General features: G+C 35.1%; 1 long non-coding RNA gene across 1 annotated transcript in view; it reads right to left on the reverse strand.

Annotated features, from left to right (window-relative positions):
• Positions 1-535: 535 nt before the first annotated feature.
• LOC149133766 (uncharacterized) overlaps positions 536-27,754 on the reverse strand; it is a 397,122-nt gene continuing 369,903 nt past the window's right edge. The window contains exon 2 of the long non-coding RNA XR_016243440.1: positions 536-3,069. This is a non-coding gene — a long non-coding RNA (uncharacterized LOC149133766). The remainder of the gene's footprint in view (positions 3,070-27,754) is intronic.

Consider the following 27,754-nt stretch of genomic DNA (forward strand, 5'->3'; position numbering starts at 1 on the left):
ATTTACTTCTTGTTAAATTACATTAGTTTAACGGAATATATACATTCAGGGGAAACCACGAACATTGCAGCAATGACATCAGTGAGTTTATATTGCTGTAACATTTATATATCTATAAGCGATAATCTGACATGGATATAAAAATTGGAATATTCCAGGAATTTTAGACGTGTATGGCATAAAATGAGATACCATAGACGAGTTTGAAATGGTTTATATGAATAAGAAATATTTTAGCACAAGAAATTTATCTTAAATTTCGATATAAAGAACTTTATTCGATTATTTCTTTAACGTCTTTGAGATTATATAATTAACAATATCTCAGTTCTCTCCCTTAATTTTCCTTTCTCTCCCCCCTCTCTCTCTCTTTCTCTCTCTCTGCCGAACACATATAGATACGTTTACACAGATTTGGAGCATACCTTTTAGGTAGAAGCAGAGGGATAAAACGTATTTTAATTTCATAACATTGATTTTTTTCCTTTAAATTCTACTATTTCCCACTCAAATTTTGGTATATTTATGGCTTTCATTTTCTTTCCTTTTTTCCTTTCATAATAAGCACTTTTAATAGTCGAAATAAATAATTCATTCAGAGATATTTTTGGAATGTAGTTTAATACAAATTAAACTAAATGCAATTAAGTATAAATATACTGTTGGCAAAGCTCTCTTATTGGATGTTATAGCTACTGATACCTGACAAATACCAACAGCTACTCCTTTATTACGAAGTACTTTAGCAACACACACTTTTTTACTGAGGAACACAAAACAGGGTTTAAACTTAGGTCTGTCATGAGAGCTAGGTCTCATAAGGACGAAGCTTAACTAGGTTTCCACAGCGTATAAGTAACTGAGATTTCAAAAATTCCCCCTAAACGGGATGTCAATATGTCGTGAGGATAAATTTCCAGCTATTGCTGGATTCATTTATAGTTGAGTAAACAGGAGCAACGTGAAATGAAGTGTTTTACTCAAGAACACAACACACCTCCCTGTCTGGTAATCGAAATCATGTTCGTAAGATCGTGAGTGCAACACCTATCCACTTGGTCATGCAGTGTCGCAAAATAGAGTTTGTTGTTGTTGTTGTTTGTTCCTTCTCGAGCCATGCCTGATTCATAAGGCCCGGTTTCCCGGTTTTAATGCCATGAATGTGACGTCGGTCCGTCACAGATGAGCTGCTAGATGCAGAAAGAAAAAGTGAGAAAAAGTTGTGGAGAAAGAGTCAGCAGAAGTTCACCATTATTTTCTGCTAAAGCCACGTGGAGCTTAGGTGTTTCGCTCATAAACACACGCATTGCCCTGTCTGATGGATCGCGAGTCCGCTTCTCTAACCACTAGGCCATGTACCTCCACAAAATAGAGTTTACATAGATATAATTAATACATTTTTTTTCTGCCATGTAGTATAAACATAGCAATCTATCCGCACCTTTTAAATTCTCACGGACCTGATAATCATTTATTCCTTTGTCATATCTCTTCCTTATTACCGCTCTGTACTCAACTAATACTTTGTTCTGAAACATATGTATAATGAGTTCTACACTGAGATATTATGTAAGTATAAATTATTTTGCCGAGCCCGGTGTAATGAAAAGAAGAATTACTCTTGACGTGGTTTGAACATGAAATATAAAGAGACGTCCATAAGATATATCCAGCGTTCTTAACTTCCTCTACAGATAATCAAAAACTGCTTGAGAAATAACACGTAACAGGGGAATTACGAATAACACACTTTTAAAAGAAAATGTAATTGCAAAATTTTGAACTAAACACATTCCAAATATTTTATTTATTTATTTTTCAAAACACTGCGGTTTTTCTCGATATACAACTAAAGAGATAATTTAGGTTTTATTTGACTAACACCGATAAGAATCAATAGACCCTCTTGACCTCCCATCTTGTTATTTTTAAAAGGTCATCATCAAATTTGATGCATTATTCTGACATAAAAAAAATAGCTCAAGTTCATTCCAGAGGAGCTCAAAAAATATACATAATATAACAAAAAGAGTAGAAAACAAGAAAGGAAAAGAAATTGGTGAAGTGTGAAATTGACTTTCAGACAAAATATTCTAAGGAATGGCCTTCAATGAACTTGGTAGTTCGAAAGAACAATTATCAAAGCAGACGTATATGAAGGGCAACGGCTAAAGTACCAACAACAAACTACTTTTCTTTCTTTTGTTTTCTTTTTTGAAATACAAAAATAAAATGATATAAAATACAGTAAAATAAAATTGGTCATATAATCCAAAAATGGTAGATGTCTCAGAGTTAGGAACTAATAAGGTTCGCTAACTGGTGTTTTATTTTAATATTTTATTTTCCATGCATTTACTAATTTCGATTATTGATTTTGTTATCTCTGCTAAAGGTAATTTAGCTACAGGGAGAAGTTATCGTCGATCGGTTTGACTTTAGCTATATTACTCGTGTTTATTTTAACATTTATCGAGCTATGAAATATAAAACTGTTTTCAAATTCAAACACGCCAAACTAAAATACCACAATCTACTTGTCTTCTCTAAGATTTTCTTTAATTCTTTTCTTTTCCTTATTCGAAATAGTGATTTCTTTTGTTTCATTTGCATGGAACCAGGATATTACTGATATGTAAATTAGCTGTGGTAGGAAGAACACTTATGTGAATGTTGAGTAATGCAAGCGGTTAAATCTGTGTTAAATATCGCAAAATGTTCTGATTTGTTTCCTACCAACTCTGCTCTTTTCACTACCTGCTATTCTTTGGAATTCCATATTGATTTTGCTGTCCTAATTTCGAAGTTTTAATCATATTTTCAGACTGAATTTCTCCTAACGCAAAAAAAAAAAACATCTCAAAGGAAAAAAATTTAAGAGATGCAAAAAATGTTTAGAATTTTAACTTCACTTAAAAATTCAGCAATGTTATAGTTCGGTCCATAAGGAATACTGAACTGAAAAATTGTAAATATGGAATAACCAACCTGAAAATAAGGTTAAATCATCGCCAGACTTTGCTCTGAACAAAGATCTTTATAACCAACTGATATATGAATGGCACTCACCTGAAAATAGAAAAGAAGAAAAAGGAATTATGAAACAATGAAGAAAGATAAGTGAATTAAGGATATTAATATTTATCAAAATTGTATTTAGGTATATTTTTATGATGTACTCAGTAACTAACTTAAATTAAATTAAAAGAGCGTTCTGTTATTTCACGTATTGTTGGCGTTGACGAAGGTGATAGAACTGTGGTAATGAAATTGTTGAAGATAGTTGCATTGGATAGAACACATTTATAAGAATTTGATACAATTGTAAATTTTCAGGCGATCATAGAGAATTAAAACTGCGAAGAAACATCGATCCCTTTGCTGAGACCACAACTTGAGGCTATGAAATTTTGAGAGCGTTGTCTGCTATAGAAAATAAAAGAGATGTTAGAAGATTATGGTGAGAACTACGACAAATAGATATTCTTAGCTACAGACCACTTTACAATGTTTTGGGTTCTTTGCGTGATTTCTATAGTAATGCTAAAACCAAATTTTATAAGAGTTCGATATTACTGAAGTCTGAGAGAATTTTCTTTGTGATCAATGAGAAAAAAAAAACATTTACTAGCTGTGATGTGGAGATCTTAAAGAAGTGGTAAAAAAGAAGTTTCTATCGTTAGTTACTGTCAGGCAGACACAATATTCAATGATAAAAAAAGCTATTCACACAAAAGAAGTAAAGATACAAGAAAAACGTGTAACTGTTAGGAGTTTCAGTCTCATAGAGACCGTCTAGTATAACACTGCACTTATATAACAGACCATTGAACTTGAAGGTGATAAACATTTTTTTCTGGATTACCGAATAGTTACATAACAAGAAATTATTAAGATTGTAGGTTGTAGTTTTGGTTAGTAATTCTTGAAGTGATGACCCTGCTTTTTACGAGTCCCGGACTGGTTACTGCTTACACTGCCTGATATGAATCTTTATCCAGTGTCACAATTCTCTAGCTTTGGTTAAATAAGCTTATATGACAAAAGCTAGGGAGTGAACGTTATGATGAGTCCGGTGAGGAGTTACAAAGGCGGTGTGCTGATCAATATAACATCATTCCAATTACTCAAGCTGATGTTCAGTTTATCACATTTTCAGCAACTCCTGTTTCGAATCTGGTGCCGGACAAAATTCTCTGCCCTTGTTTGAACACTACGATTTAGGCCGACAGTGGGAATTCGGTGGTTGAGTATCTTGAGATCTCCGTACATCCAACCGAGGTTTTCACTCTGTAGAATTCAAATTTTGACTAACCTGTGGTGCATGATAAATGCTACATAATATAATAGTCAAGGCTTGGCGTTCAAAGTTGAAAGTACCATATAATACAAAATTACTTAGACTTTGCAGTATCTAAGTAATCTCACAGATTAGTATCATACAGAAGATGATGATGATGATGATGATGATGATGATGATGATGAGAAAACTCGCATTACACACACAACTCAATACAGCAAAAGACTCAACTCAAAACCCATAAGGAAAAAAAACTGATGCAATGCAATGCAATACCAGGAAAAGCTTATACTCTGGTACAATCGAAGACAGAAGTTATACTTAACATAATTTTGCAGAAAAGGATTAATAATAATCCTTTCTACTATAGGTACGAGGCCTGAAATTTGGGGAAGGGGATTATCCATTGCATCGACCCCCAGTACTCTACTGGTACTTATTTTATCAACTCCGTAAGGATGAAAGGCAATGTCGGCTTCCGTAGCGACGTGCGAAATACCGCTAAGCATTTTGTCCAGCGTGCTAACGATTCAGCCATCTCGAATAATAAAAACGCTTTTTATACATGTACAGAGGTTTTGTCGATAAAGTGCTGTGCACTATTGCAATTTTGAAACAACTTCACTATGATTCAAACGATGTAAAAACGTAATTTTCTTATCTATTCTTCATTGTTACCACTATCTTGTTCAGCCATAAGAATAACAAGACACTTAATGACTTGTAGTAAAAGAGACATACACGGAATAATGTTGGAAACTGAATGAAGAAAGCATCAGTGAGTTTGAAATACTTTCAAATCCTTCAGCATACCAGTGATTGTTATATGTTAAAATCATTTTAACACTGCTTAAAGTGGTCAACTGAACTCAGACTAGCAGACTGATACGTTGTACTGTTGATAACTGTAACCAAAAGACCTGAACTTCGTAACGGTGTCAGTAACACCTCTTTGATGTCAGAACGGTTTATATGTTCTTCAGTAATTTGAATTCACGTTTAATTATTGATAACAAAAGACGAAATGGTAGTACTACTATTATTGTCTAGTTCAGGTTAAACATTGCAAGGCTAATTAAATATTCACAGGAACTTGTGATCTCTATCTGATAATCCGAAATTTCGGAGAATTTATATTCACATAGCCGATGTTTGACTGCAACTTAAAAACTAGTTCTATAATGAATTAAATACAAACTTAATACAATGAGAATTATAAATATTTCAACAGAGAATATTTTCGGTATTAGAAACTTGATGCTTAAATTTTTGATTCTCTTTAAATATATACGTGTTTAAGTGTTATAAAGATGAATTCTTTACGATCCAAATCTATATGAAAAATCTGTTATTCATACTCTACCAATTTTTGATAATATATCATATTTTTATAATTAGAGCACGATCTATACCACCATTCTTCCCCATCACTCTCCTCCATCTACCCATATATATATTTATATATAGTATGATTCATACACACACACACACGCATATATGTATATATGTATGAATGTGTATATAAATATATATACATACATATACATATAAATATATATGCACACATATATCTGTATATATATAGGTAGATAACTAGGTAGATAGACAGATAGATAGATAGATAGATAGATAGATAGATAGATAGATAGATAGATAGATAGATAGATAGATAGATAGATAGGTAGATAGATGGATAGATAGATAGATAGATAGATAGATACATACATACATACATACTCATAATTGTGTGTCTATGTCTATATGAACGTATATACGTATGTGTGATATGTAACAATTGTTCATTACGTTTTGTTTAATACGTCACATTTCTCTTTTAGTAAAATTCATTGCCAGTATTTATAAAGATATCAATTATGATATTTTTAAGTGGAGCATACGGAATGACAGCTGTCTTATTATACCAAAACTAGATAGACCAACAAGCATATAGGCAAACCTATATATGATTTGAACTGATTAGATTAGAAAATGTATTGCGGCGTTAACCCTACAACCGAAAGCAGCATACAGCAGGCACACATCAAATGAGAAATTTATTATATAAAAATGATGAAGGAATATTAAAGAAAATCCCCGAACAAAATGTGAAACGAATGTTCATCATAAGATTTCGAATCGAAGACGGCTTTTCTATATAATCGGTGACCGGCTAAAATATCGAGTATTTTCCACATAGAATATATGCTAGCATTTCAGCAACAGACTCTCATGGAAGCCAATGAGAAACCATTTCTGCGACCTACTTATTGAAAAAGTGAAGCAATTGGTTAAGTATTCTAGAACTACTGGTATCTTTGACGTAATTCTCATGTAGAATAAACGTGACAAGCTTTTACACGAGACCCGTTCACCTAGTTTCATTCACAAAGCTTGGGACAGACTGATGCCATTGTAAAAACGATATTGTCCAAAATTCCACATAGGGAAATCGAAACCCGGAACGCATGATTGCGAACCGAACTTCTTAATCACTTGGATACGCTAGCGTTCATACCCAGGCAAGCACACACACAAACATTGTATATATGTCACAAAATATTCCAAAGCTAGAAGCAATTAATTAATTATCCTAGCTTAATAAGGATTATCCATAAAGTCAATCAAGCAATATCAATCTTACGTAATCACCATAAACCATGAACTCCAAAACATGTTTAACTTTACAAGAATGAAGGGCAACTATGCTAAAGAAATCACAAGATATGAAAGATTCACGAAAAGGCATATGAAGCATACGTTCACATCATCAGTTCCCAGCTGAAGATCGTAGTGTCGTGAAATTCGAGTCCTGAGACAAACTCTTAATTTCATAATACAGTTCTATATTTATGAGATGAGGAATTATATACATTATTTATATTATTTACAATTGACGGATATTTGTCCTCATCTTGTTTGTTGTTAACACAACGTTTCGGCTGATATACTCTCCAGCCTTCATCAGGTGTCTTGGTGAAACTTCGATGGGGTTAGCAGCCCACGCTCTTAACCACTACGCCATATGCCCGTGGGCAATTATGGAGTGAATTTTAGGGCTTATAAATCTAATATTCTCCTATCCTTCCCCAATACCGGTTCCCATATACTGTTCATATCTGCATTCGATCTGCTTAGGAGGTTGTTGTGTCCTAGCATATGTGCTGCTTCTTTTAGGTTTCGTATTTTCCAATGGTATTCTCTGTCTATTATTTTAACTTCATCCCACAGAAGAAGATGGTCTCCATTTTGCCATACATGATCAGCTATACTCGATTTATCAATATCTCCTTGTGTCACAGCTTTGCAATGTTCCTCTACCCTTATTTTGAAGTGGAAGCATGTTTCGCCACAGCTGCATGGGATGGAGTACACGCAGTTCTTAGTCATATTCTCTTCTATTGGTGGTTTTACTCGAAGGAGATATTTGCGAAGTGTTGTATTACTCTTGAATACTGTCCTGATGTCATATGGGCCGCATATCTTTTGTATCTTTTCGGAGAGGCTTTTCACATAAGGTAGACAGACTGTGGACAGTTTATCGGTTTCATCCTGTCTTTTCTTCATAATTGGAGCGAAGAGTATTCTTTTGGGGTAGTTGTTGCTCAATAGATTGTTACTGAGCTTGATCATTTCTTGGAATATAAGTAGCGATCGTGAAACCCACCACGAAGAAATGATCAAGCTCAGTAACAATCTATTAGGCAACAACTACCCCCAAAATCATACTCTCCACTCCAATTACGAAGAAAAGAGAGGATGAAATCGATAAACTGTCCACAGTCTGTCTACCCTATGTAAAAGGCCTCTCCGAAAAGATACAAAAGATACGCGGTCCATATGACATCAGGACAGTATTCAAGAGTAATACAACATTTCGCAAATATCTCCTTCGAGTAAAACCACCAATAGAAGAGAATATGACTAATGTTCTTAATTTCATTTCCGAATGACAAAAATCCATAGCCTTTATAATATATATTGAGCAGTCCTTTCTCATTCATCCTGTATTAAGCTACACACATACATACATACATACATACATACATACATACATACATACATACATACATACATACATATAAACAGTATCAAAAACGATAGTTTCCAATACATTATTTAGTGGTATAATTTATCAAAGTGTTGAATCAATATGCGATATCTTGGTTTGTTAAACACTAGAAGAGAGATGCCAGACTGATTTTGTTGAAGTGGTTGATGTATTACTAAAGAAACAATCGAAGATGTTGCACAGGTTTAAAGTTTAATATAAGCAGATTCATTATTCATATCATATTTGAAAAAGTAAGGGATACAAACTCAGTGATGTGATCAGTAATAGGAGACAAAGAAAGAGAACAAAGCGTTAGCGTTAAGGGAAGCAGTAGTGGATATATGTATGATGAAGTGAGATATTAAAACAAATTGAGAGAAAGTAAAAGATTTTGAGTGAATGACAAAGAATTGTTAAGTAAATGGATGAGAGAAACTTGAAGGCCAGAGCGATAATGTCAGAGAAAAGATTGGTGGGGATCAAAAATTAAGAACGTCAGAAACTGATTGGGAGGAACATGAAAAGACATTTAGTGAGGAGAGAGTGAGACATAGAACTGTAGAGGAAGTGGAAAAAGTGTGGTAAAAAGAAGGATACAGACATTATTATGGTAAAATAAATAAACAAAAATGCTGGAGAGAGAGAGAGAAAGAGAGGGCAGGACGAAATGGAGAAAGAATGAAAGATTGAGACACAAAGGAAATGAAAAAAGAGAGATGAAAGTGAAGAAGAAAATGTGAATAAAAGACAAATAAAGACATCTTTATACGAACATAAAGGGGAACGTTTGAGAGAGAGAGAGAGAGAGAGAGAGAGAGAGTAAGAGAGCGGAGAGAGAGTAAGAGAGCGGAGAGAGAGTAAGAGAGCGGAGAGAGAGTAAGAGAGCGGAGAGAGAGGGATAGAAAATGAAAGGGATAGAGAGAGAGAGAGGAAGGGAGAGTGAATGAGAGAGTTTGACTGACAGGAAAAAGAGAGAGAATGAGAGGAAGTGGAAAAAAGAGAGGGCATGAAAAGGGTAACGCAATGAGTCAAAGAATAACAAGATGGATTCTAAAGATAACAACGGTAGTATCTGTTTCGGTTTATCACACAAACCATTTGATATTTTATTCTCTATACGATACGTGATAATTGTTGAAATATTATGCTATGGTCAGATGGAATGGGATACATATGTAAATAAATAATTGTATCTTTCTTATCTTATAGATGACTGCTTGTGTTTTGAAGTTGTATAAGAGGGGCATTGCGTATGCATGAATATGTTAGTGTGTGTATGTGTGTGTGTGTGTGTGTGTGCGTGCGTGCGTGCGTGCGTGTGTGTGCGTGCGTGTATGTACGTATGTATGGGGGTGAATATGTAAATGTTTTGTATACCTTCGCTTGGTTGTCATTGTCAAGTTTATCTATATATATACACCATATATAAATATGTATATATATATATATATATATATATATATATATATATATACACACATATATATGCATACATACACACACATATATATATGTATGTATGTATGTATATATGTATGTGTGTATGTATGCATATATATCTCTTTCATACTTTATTTGTTTAAGTCGATAGAAAATGGCTATGCTTAGAGACTGCCTTGAAAAATGTTAGTCTAATGAATCGATCCTAGTACACAAACGAACACATGCATGCATTCATATATACATACATACATACATAAGTGCCTTGACGTGGTTACAACATTCTCAAAGAATACAGGGCTGGAGTTGCTGTATGGTTGTGAAAAGAGGGAAAACTGTAAACCAGACTAGTTGTGTTCCCTATAGCTAATGGGGAATATTACAGATACCTAGGAGTGGATGAAAACATATCTTACGATGGCACCTGTAACATGACACGAGTCACTACAGAATATTATAGCCGAATAAAGAAATTGTGGAGCTCGGAACACTCTGCATTCAGTAAAACAGCGGCCAGCAATGAGTTTACAGTAGCAGTTCTCTTACCAATATTTTATGTTTACATTGATAGCATCGGAGCCATTGGTGGGAAAATTCGGAAGATACTAACCAACACGTAAAATTTCGGCACCAACAGCGACATAACCCGCCTGAACCTAAAACAAAACTAGTTTAACATTGATCTAGACTGCTTTTAAATGTCGTGTCATATCCCTTCGGCAACACCTTTTAACCACCAAGCGTCGAAGTGCATTCCTTGACCAAGTTTGCATACATGAGGCTGATAACATCACGAGACTTGGAAAGCAGATCCTTGAGCAGCATTCCTTGTCTGATAACCTTGAATACATGCCTAAATAGTCATACGGCTCTACCGCAACATGAGCAGAAATCTATACTTTAGTAGAAATCTCAGAGATGATAGTAACATCGATCATCAAAGCAGTCTATCATGGACCCAGAACCTGATTACTATCTCCCACTTTCAAAGGTATGCGCTTGCAATCCAGGAACAAGAAATGTCAGCCAAATACCTGCTAAAAAGTGACAGATGCAGAAAAAGCACTAAAGTGTGATAACCGACGCAGACTTCTTGGAGGTAACAGCAATGACATCACCCACATCATAAGCAGTTTCTCGAAGATGACATCATTGTATTATCTACCGATGAGACATGATGTATCTGAGACACTATAATGAGATCCATTGAAAGGATAACCCGGAGGATAAAGAAATAAGAACCTACAGCATGGTAGAAGCCACAGCCACTCATAATAAGGAGTACTGGTGGAATTTTCCTGTGAAAACCTCAATAAAATGTAAACATATTAGGCCTGGAAGTGATTTGGGGGTAAAGAAGAGAAACTGGAAAAGTTGTGGAAATCAGCCGCCTGGCGGATGTTAACTTAAAGCTAAAGGGCAGCGAAAAAGAAAATAGCTACGCTGAACTATGGAGAGATCTTAAGTAACTCTACCCACATCACAAGTTCAGGTTTATACCTGTAATTATTGGAAGACTGCCTAAGTACTAATCTTGAGAAATTAAGCTTCTCAAAAGGTAAAAGCCTATTCGAAGACTGCAGATCCAATCCACCGCTCGAACTTTAAATATCTGTAAAACTTTTCAGAAGTTTATCATTCAAGTATATATGCGCATGTCTAGACAAGCAACTACATGAATAAGAATAGATACAAAAAACAAGACATACAAATCTGCAGATTCACTGCCTCCAAATACTGCACATTTACACACATACATGCAAAAATAACCTTTTAATGTTGTTAAAATTCCAATGAAGGAGCCTTAGATCTAGGTTAGAAACCGGCTCTTTCTTTATTGGCCACAAATCTTCAAATACATACATACATACATGCATACATATGTTAGTTTGCGTAACAAAATACCAGTTCTGTACTTGGGTCCCTTCTCTTTCTTTCACACATGCTTTCTGTCTGCTTCCTTCTCTCTTCTGGAAGAAATTGATTGTAACCAAGCCTAAAGAGGAATGGATTCTGCCTAAAACTCTCAAGAACATGCCATCTGTCTCAACGATGCCTTTACGATTCAACCAAAGAATTGAGGGAACCAAGACAAGGCATGCGTGAGTTGTTTTTTGATCAATGTGTCTTTTATAAAAAGAGATTTGGACGTGAACTTATGTGTGTGCATGTTTACATGCATGTGTGTGCGTGTGTTTGCGCGCTCATGCGCGTATGTGTGTGTGAGTGTGTGTAAGTGTGTGAGTGTATGTGTGTGAGAGAGTGTGAAAAAGAGTGAGAAAGTGTGTGTGTGTGTGTATGTGTGTGCGTGCGGTCCGATGTGTGTGTGTGTGTGTGAGTGTGTGAGTGTGTGTGTGTGTGTCTGTTTGCGTGTGTGAATAGGCTTTGCTTATTTGTTCCGAGTTATTTCTTTAATCATCTTATCCGGTTTGGTGTCGGCTGGTCTTCAGACTTCACTGCGCACGCACACATACACACAAAATAGTGTGGCTTGTCAAATATACACATACATTATCTAACGTTTATTCACACACAATATGCACACATACACACGCACACATACACGCAAACAAACGCACACATACACGCATACACACACATACATAACAGTGTGGTTTGTTAGATACATACTCTATTCCATGTATAAAAATGAAGCCACGTATATTAACATAAATACACACACAAGCAAAGCAGCTTTTGCTTACCTACTCGTACTATTAGTACAGGAATAGTAGTTTAACCTTTACAAGTATTTCCTATGCAGCCATATATACACATAGGCAAGTAACCGAGACATAAATAATACTGCTTACCTTCTTGTATTTCTCTCCTGACACGTAAACCATTCACACAAAATTATAACAAATACACATACACACATTAAATAGACAAGCACTCACGCACAAATGAGAAATACATTCGTATACATACACATATATACATGCATACAGACTGAGAGAGAGTTAGATAGATAGTTAGATAGATAGATAGATAGATAGATAGATAGATAGATAGATAGATAGATAGATAGATAGATAGATAGATAGATAGATAGATAGGGGGCAGGGAGGGACAGATAGAGAGAAAGTGATTTCGATTGAGAGATACATAATGCTAGATTAACCAAGAAAAGAAATTTAAATAAATCCACGTGTAAAATATACAAGAAACTGCAGTGAGATTATATATATTCGCCTATGTCTGATTATGTGTGGAGAGGGAAAGAAATGGAGAGAGAGATAGAGAGAGAGAGATAGAGAGAAAGAGATAGAGAGAGAGAGAGAGAGGAGGGAGAGAAAGTGAGGCTGTCAGAGAAAGAGACGGAGCGTGTGAGAGAAGGAGAGAATAGTAAAAGACGGGTTGTATGAGAGAGAAGAGCGAGGTAGCGAGATACATGTAGAGCAGAGAGATAACGAGTGTGGATGTTTGTCGTATTTAAGTTGTGACTGTGTATGTGTGTGTGTGTGTGTGTGTGTGTGTGTGTGTGTTTGTGTGTACGGGTGTGCGTGTGTGTGTTTGTGTGTACGGGTGTGCGTGTGTGTGTAGTATGAATGAGTGCTTGTATTAAATATTTATGTTGTAACAAAATGCAAATTTCTCCAACTTTATGCACACTCACATACACACACACACACACATAAGCACACGCACACACTGAAACCCACACATAAACAAACATACACACACACTCACTCTCACACATGTGATGTTGTCTTACAAACTATATTCAGACATTTCTGCAATGTGCACCAGCTTCTCAATATGGCCGCCATTACAGGAAGAGGTGGAGCTGTAGTTACGGTGGAGTGCAGCACTAAATATCTTTTAGCATTTCGTGATGTCCCTCAACGTTCGGAGTTCAAATTCGACAATAGGTATTGATGTACTTAGGTCAATTTAATTCACTATGCGCTCACCCCGTGTTGGAAATATTTCGAAAGGAAAAGGAGCAAGCTTCTAAGTAGTCGTTAGTAAGCCTGCTAGAAATAGAAGCGAAATCCCCTACGAATTTTATCCTTCCGTCTGAAAATTAAGAGGGACGAATTTAAATGATTGAGTTATAGATACCTCTAAAAACATGGGATGGTCTATCGATCCATCTATCATCTCTCTCTCTCCCTCTCTCCCCTCTCTCTCTCTCTCTCTCTCTCTCTCTCTCTCTCTCTCTCTCTCTCTCTCTCTGTATATATATATATATATATATATATATATATATATATATATCTTATCGAGTTAGAAAACAGAGAGATCTAATGGATATAAGTAAATAAATATATAAATTAATTAATTGTTTCATTTCACGAAACAATTGCAGGTGATTATGTTAATTAATTGATAAATTAATTTGTATCCATTAGATTGTTCTGTTTTCTAACTCGGTAATAACGTTTGATATTTTATATGATATATTCATTGAAGAAGTATGTCTTCAAAATATAATATATTGTATCTTGGATAAAATGTCCCTATGAGAGGTTTGAATATATATATATATATATATATATATATATATATATATATATATATATATATATCCCTCTCTCCCAGTGTGTGAGTGTATATATCGTATGTCCAAATTTGGCCAAATGCGTTTTTTTTCTTTTCCAATATTTATTTTTGCTTGCAATAGCCGGTTCTTTTGGTCAAACTATCTTATCTTGAGCTGCTACAGATGCCAAGATATCAAAACTTGTCCAAGTGTAGTACAAATGTTCTGCTTTGGAATGGTAAAACTACTTTTTCCGTTTTCTGTAAAAGCAACGTTTTGGACTTACAACACTTTTGCATAATAACAGCGGTGTGTATGTGTGTGGGGGGGATGTTTGTGTGTGTGTGTGTGTGTGTGTGTCTATAATCGCATACAAAACACTCGCTTATGTGTAGTGTATATATTTACGTTACATATGCAATATACGTATGTCATTGTTTAACTTCAGGTCGACCCAACAGAGCAACCCTATGATCAATGACGTTCCAACCGTGAACATCATACTGTCATTTACTAATGTTTATACTTAAGGCGCTAAATGTTTATGTCGATTACATTTTCTCTCTGATACATTTCTGTTTCTTCTGCTCTCTTTCTTCCGACATTCTCATTTTGTCAATCTTGCTTCAATATTCCTCCACAGTCGTATATGCCTTTCTCTCTTTCTCTCTCTCTCCCCTCTCTCTCTCTCTCCCCTCTCTCTCTCTCTCCCCTCTCTCTCTCTCTCCCCTCTCTCTCTCTCTCTCCCTCTCTCTCTCTCCCTGCCTCTGTCTGTCTGTCGGTCTCTCTATTTATCTACACACTATTAATTCTAGGCGTTTTAACGACTCAGCCCCTTACTTGTAAGTTGCTGCAAGTGACAACACCCGCAATTGCGCGCGCTCACACACACACACACACACTCACTCATATAAATGTATTTACATGTATAGATACCAATATATATATATATACATATGCAAATGTATTTTCATATGGATATATATGTATATATATATATATATATATATATATATATGCATATATATATATATACATATATATATACACACACACACACGTAAGCGTATATACGCATATATAACTATACATACATACACATATATATATAGATATATACATATGCGAACGCGCAGACGCCCTCATACTCATATGCATTAGGTATTTGCATACATAAATACAAGCATACAATAGCAAATACACCAGCTATGGAACAATTTATGAACAGTGCCATCGTCGTTCTGCCTAGCTGCCACCACCACTACTAAACCGCCACCATCACCATCGATACTCAGGAAAAAAAGATGGTGCAATGTTCTTTATGATTCATTTAATAACTGTGTTCTTTTGAATAGTGACCAGCAAGTATTATATTTGTTCTCAATGTTCATACCGAGTCATTATTGTAGATCGATAGATAAGGTTGAATATTTCTTAGGAAGCAATATATAGATTTTTTCTTTCATTTTTTTGTAGGAACTGTTTATGAAATTAACTTATTTCTTATTTAAACGGAAAATAAATAGTACTCAGTAACTTAATATGTGTAACACAACAGCGTGAGAAAAAGAGAGAGAGAAATTTGTAGTGAAACGCTGTTAGTTAGTAGCACGGCACTTCAGTACTTGTGTAACCGTCAATATGATTTCATTAACACACAACAAAACATCAAGAGCAGATACACTATAACAACAAAAATAGCAACCAAAGAAATAATCGTAGATGAAGGACACGTTGTTTAAAGAGAATCTAAAGTAATATTTGCAGTGTGATGAGAAGTTTGCTTCCAAACCAAATGATTTCAGGTTCAGTTCTACTGCGTGGCACCTCCTTGTACAAGTGTTTTCTGCTTTAGCCCTGGGTCAACCAATACCTTGTGATTGAATTTGGTAGCCGCAACGTGAAAGAAGCCCGTTGTATAAATCTCTCTCTATATATATATGTGTGTGTGTGTGTGTGTGTGTGTGTGTATTCGTGTTTGCGTCTGTTACCCTGCGGTTTGGCAATCGCTGCTGGTTTGTTCATGCCAATGTAATTTAGCAGTTCGGCTCAACACACCGATAGAACAAAAATATGTATTGCTGATTAATTCGTTTACAACATTCGAAGGGGGTGCCCCAGTATGGCTGCAGTAGAATGACTGAAACAAGTTAGAGGCAAAGACAAAGCAAAGTCACATTTCCTTGGTTTAATAGTTTACAGCATAACATTAGTTTTCAGTCAAGCTTTATCGAGAAGATTCCTAACGACGTTCTGGCCACGGCGGTTCGTACGACTTTTGCGTTGCAAGATTTAAACATTGATAACATTGAGTTTATACATAAAAGCTGTTGTGTGTTCTGTTAGAAGAATCCAATTCATATCTGTTACTGATTGTTAATTAGCAGTTAAACAAATTGTTTTACGCCTGTGTTTCTATGTCAACATTGGTTGGACGGATACACATTGTTAAAATGATTTTTCTTAAGTCGGATGTTTTTCTCTCAGTAACCCTAATTTTAAAATTTTTTTATCAAATAAGGGATTCTGTAGTTTCCTGCAGTTTTGTATGAAAGATTGCATTAATCAATGTGTTCATACTATTTTCTGGAATATAGGGAAGGTTCTGAATGAAATCTCGTTGCTATTTTTAGATGGACGAAAGACTGCGTCGAGACGCTATTGATGATTCATAAATTTTGTTGTAAAACAGAACGATATTATAGATGCCCAAGCACCAAATCCAATTTAAGCCATAGATCCTTCTCAGATGTGGGTTCTTGATGTGACGGAGGTATAAAAAGTAAACACAAACAGCGTTTGAAATTCTACCGAAACAGCTGTCGTAAATTTTAAACACCATTTGTGTTTATTATATATATATATATATATATATATATATATATATATATATATATATATATATATATATATATATATATATATATATATACATATATATATATATATATTCATATATATATATATATATATATATATATATATATATATATATATACAAATATTGAGCGGTGTTCCACAAGGAACTGTTCTGGGGCCACTACTGTTCATAGTGGCCCTTCTGGACATGCCCACGTTCACTCGGAGAGCCACTGTCACTAGCTATGCTGATGACACAAAGATATCTCAGGCAATAAAGAATCCTGATGATGTTGTAAGCCTGCAGAATGACCTAAGTGCAATATATGAGTGGGCAGAGCAAAATAATATGCAGTTCAATGCAAAAAAATTTCAAGTACTGCGCTACAAGACCACAAGTACCTCCCAACTGGCATACACAGGGCCTGGAGGTACTGCAATCCCAGAACCACAAACAGTAAGAGATCTGGGCATCAACATGTGTAGTGATGTATCATTTCACATGCACATTGTCAAGTTGACAGCAAAGTGCAGACAACTGGCAGGGTGGATACTGAGGACTTTCCGTACAAGGGATCAAAAAGTCATGTTGATTCTATGGAAGACAATTGTTCTTAGCCGCCTAGACTATTGCTCTCAGTTGTGGTCACCACACAGTGTTAAGCGGACAGCAGAACTCGAGGCAATTCAGCGGCACTATACAAAAAAGATCGCCACAGTCCAACAGATGAACTACAGGGAGCGACTGAAGGCACTAGGTCTCTACTCCCTGGAGCGCAGACGGGAGAGATATGTAATAATATACATATGGAAAATACTGGAAGGACTGGTGCCAAACTTTGGTATCAAGTACTACAGGAATGCCCGCACGGGTCGCCACTGCATGGTGCCAAAGCTACCGTCCACTGCATTTCACATAAGAACGAGATACTGCAGCAGCCTCGGTTTCAGAGGACCTCAGCTCTTCAATGCCCTGCCAAAACATTTGAGAGACATGCCAGACATGGATGCGGAGGTCTTCAAGACAAAACTTGACGCTTTCCTCTCCACGATACCAGACGAACCAATGGCTCGTAATGAGACGCAGTTTAGGGCAGCTGTGGCAAATTCTCTTATACACAAGATGTGCCATCAAAACTCTTGATTGGACCATGTCAGGTGGGGGAGAAGAGCCATGCAAGGAACGTGAAAATCACGGTGGTGCACCAGCATGACTGCAGCCACTTGGCTGAAACACATAAATAAATAAATAAATATATATATATATATATATATATATATATATATATATATATATATATATAAAGTCCCTGGTTAATTAATTCTCCCTTGAATGTAGTTTCATAAATCTATCATCTCAGTTTTCAGATTAATTATATTGCCGTCGTCATATCGTTTGGCAATCATGTTATATTCGCACCTTTTCCAGCTGTTTAAAATATTACAACAGTTAGGTTTTCATGTAATATAAAGAAAAAGAAAATCCATGTACCTAAGAATACGTCGCTCATTCCACGTCTGCTTTCTTATACAAATGTGTGTGTGTGTGTGTGTGTGTGTCTGTGTGTGTGTGTGTATGTGTGTGTCTGTATGTGTGTGTATTGTATGTGTCGTGTTTGTGTGCTTGTGTGAGTATGACTAATATATATACTCACACAACACATGTGCATATAAATCATTTCAATCATATAAATACACACACATATGTATATTTGTGTGTGCACGCATGTATATATATATATATATATATATATATATATTCTTTTATTGTTTTACTTGTTTCGGTTATTAGACTGCGGTCATGCTGCAGTACCACCTTTAGTCGAACAAATCGACCCGAAGACTTACTGTTTGTAAGCCTAGTACTTATTGTATCGGTACCTTTTGCTGATTACGGAGGGCGTAAACGCACCAACATCGGTCGTCAAGCGATGCTGGTAGGGAGGAGAAAACAGACTCACAAATTCACACATGCATATATATATATATATATATATATATATATACATATGTGTGCGTCCGTGTGTGTGTGTGTGTGTGTGTGTGTGTGTGTGTGTGTGTGCGACGGACTTCTTTTACTTTCCGTCTACCAAATCCACACACAAGGCTTTGGTCGGCCTGAGGCTGTAGTAGAAGACACTTGCCCAAGGTACAACGCGGTGGGACTGAACCTGGAACCATGTGGTTGGAAAGCAAGCTTCTTACCACGCAGCCATATATATATCTATATGTATATATATATATATATATATATATATATATATATATATATATATATATATATATATACATATATATATATATATATATATATATATATATATACTCACATATACTCGTATTAAACTATAGATATATGGACACGCGTGTGTGCGTGCATTCAAAGATATCCACAAACACCACATACACACGCACATACGCGCACACACACAAACACACACATATATATATACACGTACACACACATAGAAGAATCTCAAACGCGTGCATGTGTATTTGTGTGGTGTGTGCGCGCGCGTGTGTGTGTGTGTACATGTATATGTATATAGAAAGTGCATGCACCTGTGAGAGAGAGAGAAAAAAAAAACATCGTTTCAAGAAGCCAGTTATATCAACAAAGGCAAAACGTGGAAAATGAATGCTCATGCCACAGATGTATCCCAGTTTTCCAGTTGCTTACTTCTACTAAACATCAAAATAAATATGACACCAAGTTTCGGTTGGTGTTGTTTTGGTGTTTTCAAAAGAACTGGTGCATGAAGTATAAAGTAACGTTGGAGTGAAAATGATAACATGCAGATACACAACACAAAGGCGAAGGTGTTTGTGTGTGTGTGTGTGTGTGTGTGTGTGTCTGTGTCTGTGTCTGTCTGTCTCTGTGTGTGTCTGTGTGTGTGTGTGTGTGCGTGTATACATAATATGTATATATATATTTATATATGTTTGTGTGTGTATGTATATATGTGTGCATGTGTATATATATATATATATATATATATATATATATATATGATGCATATTTATGCAATGAATTAGGTACATATATATATAGGTAATGAACTATATATATATATATATATATATATATATATATATATATATATATAACAGACACACTTGAGTATGTGTGTGTGTTTGTGTGTAGACATAAGCAGCATTGCGGCGAACTACCAATCGAAGAATCGATAATAGCTGTGCTGTCCACCGAGGCTTCAGTGTCAGCTTGTAGACCATTTATTACGCCCCAGTCTACCTAGTTGTAAGTAGATACTACAAGGTGCTACGCATTTTCATTGTGATCAACAAAGCGTTGAAATATTGTCAGTTTTCGCTGGTGAGTCAAACATACTGTTATACATACAGAAATACACACACACACACACACACACACACACACACACACACACACACACACATACACACACACGTGCACACACACATACACGCACGCATGTGTGTAGCACTCACCATAATGTTACATGCGTGTTCGCGAAAGTTTGTGAATAAAATATTCGTACAGAGATGTCTCCAGTAACGATTGTGATATATAGTGTATGTCACTAATATTAATTGCAGCGTTACGCTCTATAGTTGAGATATAAAGGCTAAAGGTGATGATCAAATAGGTATCACAACAGTTGGAGAACAACTACAACGACGACTATGAAGATGATGACGACTATATCATCAACAAAGATAACTTCGACAATACTTCTGTAGTCTATAACCATCAAACTACTTCGTTGCTGTTACTATTGATGCCGATAGATTTGCCTTCGGAAAAGCTGTAACAGTAGCTATGATCAGTGAAAATTGATTGACACATGAATGCATTTGATCAAAATCAAAATCAAAGCTTCACTCTTCAATTCGGTATAGAAGCAGCACCACTCTTTCTCTGTGTGTGTGTGTGTGTGTGTGTGTGTGTGTGTGTGTGTGTGTGTGTGTGTGAGTGTGTGTGTGTGCTTGCATGTGTGCACATATATGTGTGTGTGTGTGTCTGTGTCTGTATACCCAGATATATTTGCTTATTTATATATGCATATAAATATATATCCATGTATATCCATGCTCATTGACATATATATGCAAATTTATACACACACATTTATGTAAAACACGAATAAGTGCAAGTTTTATCTTTTTTAAGTACATTTCCTTTTATTTCGCCCTACGAAACCCTTATAGTTTTTTTTATATTTTTTGGACAATAAACTAAGATAATTCATCACTATTTCTTGTATTTGACAGCCTCGTATTCCCAATATGAAATATTGACTTGTATAACTGCCTCTTTTATAGCTGTCCAATAACAATCGTGTAGAGTTTTACCACTGGATCTTAAGATGTTAGATATATTATGTTATCACCAGGTTTGAATTTTTTTTTTTTTTGTAATATATGTGTATTGTCTGTGTGCGTGTATTTTAGTATTGTGTTTAGTTGTGAGTTATGCTTTGTATATCTCTATGGCAGATCTATATAGTTTGAATGTATTGTCCACACACACACAAATACAAACACCACACTACACATACACACAGAAACATTCGCATACACACACACACACACACACACACACACACACACACACACACACACACACACACACACACCACTCCACACCACACTCCACAGGCATGCATATATATTTTCCCTTCTGCTTCAGCATGACTAAATAGTATTTTAGCATGAATGAAACCTGTAGCATATATTGAAGAAATGTAAACACTTTCTTTTATTCATGATAAAGTTCTCAAATAATTTTCTTCTATTTACTTTCTTGTTAAACATATATGTGTGCACCAGTGTTGCGTGTTTGTATGTGTGTTTCTGTGTGCACATGTATTTATGTCACTGTAACATTCGACCGTCATCACCTCCTCACCCATCAAATTTTTGTGTTTTTTCATATCTGCGGAAGCTTCTATTATCTATCTCCTGCTGCTGCACTCCCTTCCTCCTTTAACAGTCATTACCACATCCTGCTCTTCTCCCTTTTTTATTCACCCACACATTAACACTAGACTATTTATTCCTCAACACTAGTCGACATTTCTTTTATCTCGCTTGAGGTGTTCCACCGAAACGTTAGATTCCTCTTGCTCCTCACAACAAAGTATCTTTTTTTTCCCCACTGCTTGAATTATTTATACACACTTAGCTCCAGTTGAAACGGCGCCAGCTGCAATCATTATCTTAAAAGAATAAGTTTTTCATTGAAAAATTAAGGAAGTATGTATATAATGCGCTTTAAACATGATAAAAAAATAGTGAGAAGTCAGTCAAGGGAACAGAAAGGCAAAGAGTGAAGGGGTGAAGCTGTTTAAAACTTGAAAAGGACTTAGATGCACACGCACACACACACACACATATGTGTGTGTGTATATATATATATGTGTATGCAAAAACGCACAGACTCACTCATACACACGTATATATATACATATATATATATATATATATATATATATATATATATATATATATATATATATATATATATATATATATATATATATATGTATATATATATATATATATATATATATATATACATACATACATACATATATATATATATATACATATATGTATAGATATATATATATATTGGAGGAGATTCGTTATAGGTATGAGAATATACCATAAACAAGTACAAAAAATGAAGAAAAGATGTAGAAACAGAAATAGATTTATTATAAAACTGGATTCAATGCATACGTACGTTTCAAAACACCATGCAAAAATGTAAGAAAAAATTTAAATCATAGTGATTGTAATTATAATTGAAAACAAAATATTTAAAATTAAGAATAAAAATAAAAATAAAATTTAGAATTTAATTTATGCATTGTCATTCTCATCAGTGAGGAATCTTTTCAAAGACATTAAAAAAGCTTAATAGGATGAAGTGAAATGAGATAAAAATAAAATAAAATAAGAATAAGATACAGTACGAGAACACAGATGGGGTAATAAGGGAAATCGTGTAATTTACAAACCAAGTTGTGAACGGAAAAAATAATAATATGAACAATAATAAAGGTGAGAGAGACGAAAAATAAAAATAAAAATATATCAATGTATATGCAAGTGTATACGTGCAGTGAAACTATAACATAAGAATCTAACGGATGTGTTTTAAAAAAATAATAATAGTAAACACCGTTCTAGACGATATACACTGTAAATAAGGCCACGTGAACTTATTAGAGTACAATGTAACAATTTCACTAGCAAAAGAAAGCAATAGAGGGTTAAATGTATACATAGTAATATTATTGAAAACGAGTAAACATATTATTTACCAGAAGCTTAAAGCTGATGAACAAGACTATGTTTGAAAATGAAAGCAGAGATAAAAACTAAATGAAAGAGTTTTCTTCAAAGAGAGACGGTGATCAAAGACAGGGTAGGCCGGTATGTTCAACAGAATTTCTCCACTTAAAAAAATTGCCAGGGGTAGGGGAGGGAATTGAAAGAAAAATGAAAAAGATAAGAAACAAAGACGATGGTGTAAGCTCAGGGCTATATGATGGATGTGACATCACTTCCCAAACAAGCCTCGATAAATTTTCACGAGTTAGGAAAGACGTGTGCGATCTAGCGTTGTCATGGTGGAATGCGATTCCTTTACGATTTGCCAATTCTGACTGCTTTTCTTTGAATGCTTCGCCCAGTTTCATTAGTTCTTAACAGTATATATCTGAATTGATCGTTTGGTTCCTTGTAAGCAACTCAAAATACAACAACACCTTTGTAATCCCACCAAATTGAGACCATGGACAATTTTTTGATGCAATTCGGCTTTCGATTTGGTTTGTGTTGGTTCCTTACGTTTGGGCCATGATCGCTTTCGATTGATGTTATTGTAGACAATCCAATTTCCATCACCAGTGATGATTCATTCCAAAAAAGGTTTTCATTCGGTCATCATCAATTTCAGTAGGTCGACTAGAACATTGATCATCTTTGAGTGAAAAATCTCCAGAACAGAATTTTTAAAACCATTTCTGACATGTGCGTTCTGTTATGTAATCAACATCATCAGCGAGCCTCAATAGTTCTCTTGTCTTTAAGGAAATATAAAAGCAATATAGGCGAAAATGTTCGTTTGTGCATTCTATGTTAAAATTGACACTGACCTAACAACTTAACAAAATTACTTGCAATTTGAATCAAAAGTAAGCTAAAAGTAATGGCTATCAAATGTCAAAAGGAAAAAAATAAAAAAAAGGAAAAAAATTGACAAACGTCATTCAAAAAATCGTAATTGTACCTATTTGCGAAAAGCGAGATTACTTTCTTCTCAACCCAACATATATATATATATATATATATATATATATATATATATATATATATATATATATATATATATATATATTTCCATACATAATCAGCTATATCCGATGTATCAGTATCTATCCGTTCCAATTATGAAGAAAAGAGAGGATGAAACCAATAACATAACCAGTCCACAGTCTGTCTTACCCTATGTACAAGGCCACTCCGAAAAGATTGATAGTAAATAATATATATATATATATATATATATATATATATATATATATATATATATATATATATACATGCATATATGGGTACATGACGTTACCAACGGTGCAAATAACATGAAATACGTAAGCAAAGGAGTTAAGTATATAAACAAAAAATGGAGAAACAGGACAAGAAACAAAGAGAAAGGACCCTGCATCAATTATCGGCTCTCTATCTACTCCTCACATATACATACGCACACACGTACGACGCACACACATGTATATGTATATATAAATGATTTATTTAGGCAACAGTATAGATAGATAGATAGATAGATAGATAGATAGATAGATAGATAGATTTATGCATAGGTATATTTTACACAAATGAAAGTGGAGAGATTGTTGGGAATCATATTGAGAAAATGCTACATGGATTGTACAGTCAGATCAACAATAAAAATAAACAAAGCAAAGAAACAGAGAAGAGAAAAATATAGCACAACAATAAACTCTGAAATAAAGATAACAGTGGTTCTCGTTGATGGAAGTGATAATATGGTAGATGAATTGCAAAAGTATTTCGGACATTTCCTTCGCCACAAGTGGATCATCGATCACATTAAATTACTTCACGCCATGTTTAATAAGAAGCAAAGTTATTGTACTCTTAACATGCTCCAATTAAAGATATGCTACAATTAAGATATTATTTCAATTGTTACTCGATCTTTCTACAAGAGCAGCAGGAGTAGCTGTAGTAGAATTAGCAGTCCTAATAGTGGCAGAGATGGAAAGCAGCGGATGTTGTTTATAGTTTTGAATCTGTTCTGGAAATGGTGCTACATTTTCAGAGTTCAAGATTAAGTTTATATAATGCAAGGTGTATTATGTAATGAAGTTAATAGCTTGAAGTAAGCTCAAAGATACATACATATACACACCTTGTCTGCCTTGTTTGGGTGTGTGAATAGAACCAAGCTCATAATTCCGCAAAAAGACGATATAGTACTATATATAATTACCAATAACCAGAAATACAATAAAAAGATAAAAAACAATTTTGATATATATATATATATATATATATATATATATATATATATATATTTATACAGTTATTTATATATGCAAACTCTTCGGATTCTTTCATATTCTTCGATACCAAATTCAAATTTCTAATCCTAACTTACATTGTGGGGAGATACCTCCCTTTATATTGATGACCATCTAGAAGACTGCTCGTGCACGCGTACGCATATGTGTGTGCATGATTGTATGCATATACATAGAGAGTGAGTAAGAGAGAAACAGACACAGAGAGAAGCAGAGAAACAGAGACATAGAAGTTGAGAGAGAGAGGGTGTGTGTGTGTGTGTGTGTGTATAACTAGTGTTGCTGCATCGTCAACATTTTTTCTGTTTTTCCTGTGTGTGCACTGTAATCTTTTCATGGATGAAAACCAGTGAAAGGAAAACTGAGAATATAATGTGTGAGTTCTTTTCTCAGTTTTCCCTTTCGATGAATACGGATGCACATAGAGTTCTAAATAACGCTTATATGTCTATGTCAGGCAATTGAAATCGCACTTCACGAATACATAAATATATATGTATGTGTGTGTATGTATGCATATAATTGGATATATTTATGTATGGTTGTATACACACACACACACACACACACACACACACACACACACACACACACACACACACACACATATATATATATATGGATGGATGGATGGATCGATGTATGTATGTTTCCTTGTCAAGTTGTAAACCAGTCTCATTTTCTCTGTTTTTGTGTGTCACGTGTGCACGTGTCTTACAACAAATCCCTTTCGCAATATCTCTCATACTATCCTTTGCTGTCATTCTTTATCTGGTTCCACGCACATTTATTTTCACTCTCTTTTTCATACATATTCCTTCTCCATTTTAATATATTTTTCAATATCTTTTGCTCTCCCGCCCCCAACACCACTTCGCTGTCCCCCCTTTTACCTCTTATTCCTGTTTGAATGATAGACATTTGGGTTTTAAGCATTTCCTTGATATCTTTATATTCTATTCTTATTGGTTTTATCTAATTCTGATTCGAAAGACACTAGGAGGCTTCCGGTGATGTGGAAACACCGACCTTAATCTGCAGATAAATATTTTCTACGCATGCACCCACATGCGTATTAAACAACAAAAACATCCTACAACAAATTTTCCTAGCAATCTGATATATTTTATTCTAATATCCTGAGGCTGGTGGATTGGTAGCATTTTTAGAGAGATGGACCAACGATTTTTGCCGCATTTGATAATGGTTCATTAAGTTTTGAGTTCAAATCCCGTCTTGATTGATTTTGAATTACAATTTTTTCGGAGAAAAGTGAATGAAATTAGAATCAACTTCTAATACTGATCTAATAGGTTATACGTCACTATTATCCAAATTTTATACCTTTTATACCTTTGATAAAGATCAATATTAGAGTTAATTTGTTGTATTGTATCCAGCTATTATTCACCTTTTAGTATGATTAGGTTGTTGCATCACACTTTCGCCCTCGAGGTGTTTAGTATAGTCACGAACAGACCGAGGCACCTCCTGAGCCTCCTCACATTTGTGCCGGCAGCACATCCAGGATGTGACAGAGAACTTCGCTCGTTATCGGCCACCACTTTATTTTCAGTGGAGTAGAGTGTAACAACAGGAAGGGCTATACGTTGTTCAAGAACGTACCACAGCGCCAGGCCCATGAATTGAACCTTGGTGATCATTAGCGGAATGCCTTAGCGAATAAGCTATGCACCTTCAGAAGTGTTATATCATTTAATTCATTTCTGTCCTGTATTATGTTTGGCATTACAATATGCCATTCAGTTGCAAAGTTTTAGTAAGCAGAGTATAGTTCAAAGCAAACTGTGTTATCCACAATGCTCGATGGTCGCACATGTGTGTGTGTGTGAGAGAGTTCGCGCGCGTATGCGGTTATCTCTATATTGTGCAACAGAAAACAAAGGTGGCCACGGTTGGCTTGCCTTTGACCACAGGTTCACTCAATCAGAACATTTCTGGGGCTAAGTAACGATACCAAGTAGTAGAAGTCA

The sequence above is a fragment of the Octopus bimaculoides genome, chromosome 10 (genome assembly GCF_046866305.1).
Source record: "Octopus bimaculoides isolate indiv1 chromosome 10, ASM4686630v1, whole genome shotgun sequence".
In the NCBI taxonomy this organism is placed as follows: Eukaryota; Metazoa; Mollusca; class Cephalopoda; order Octopoda; family Octopodidae; genus Octopus; species Octopus bimaculoides.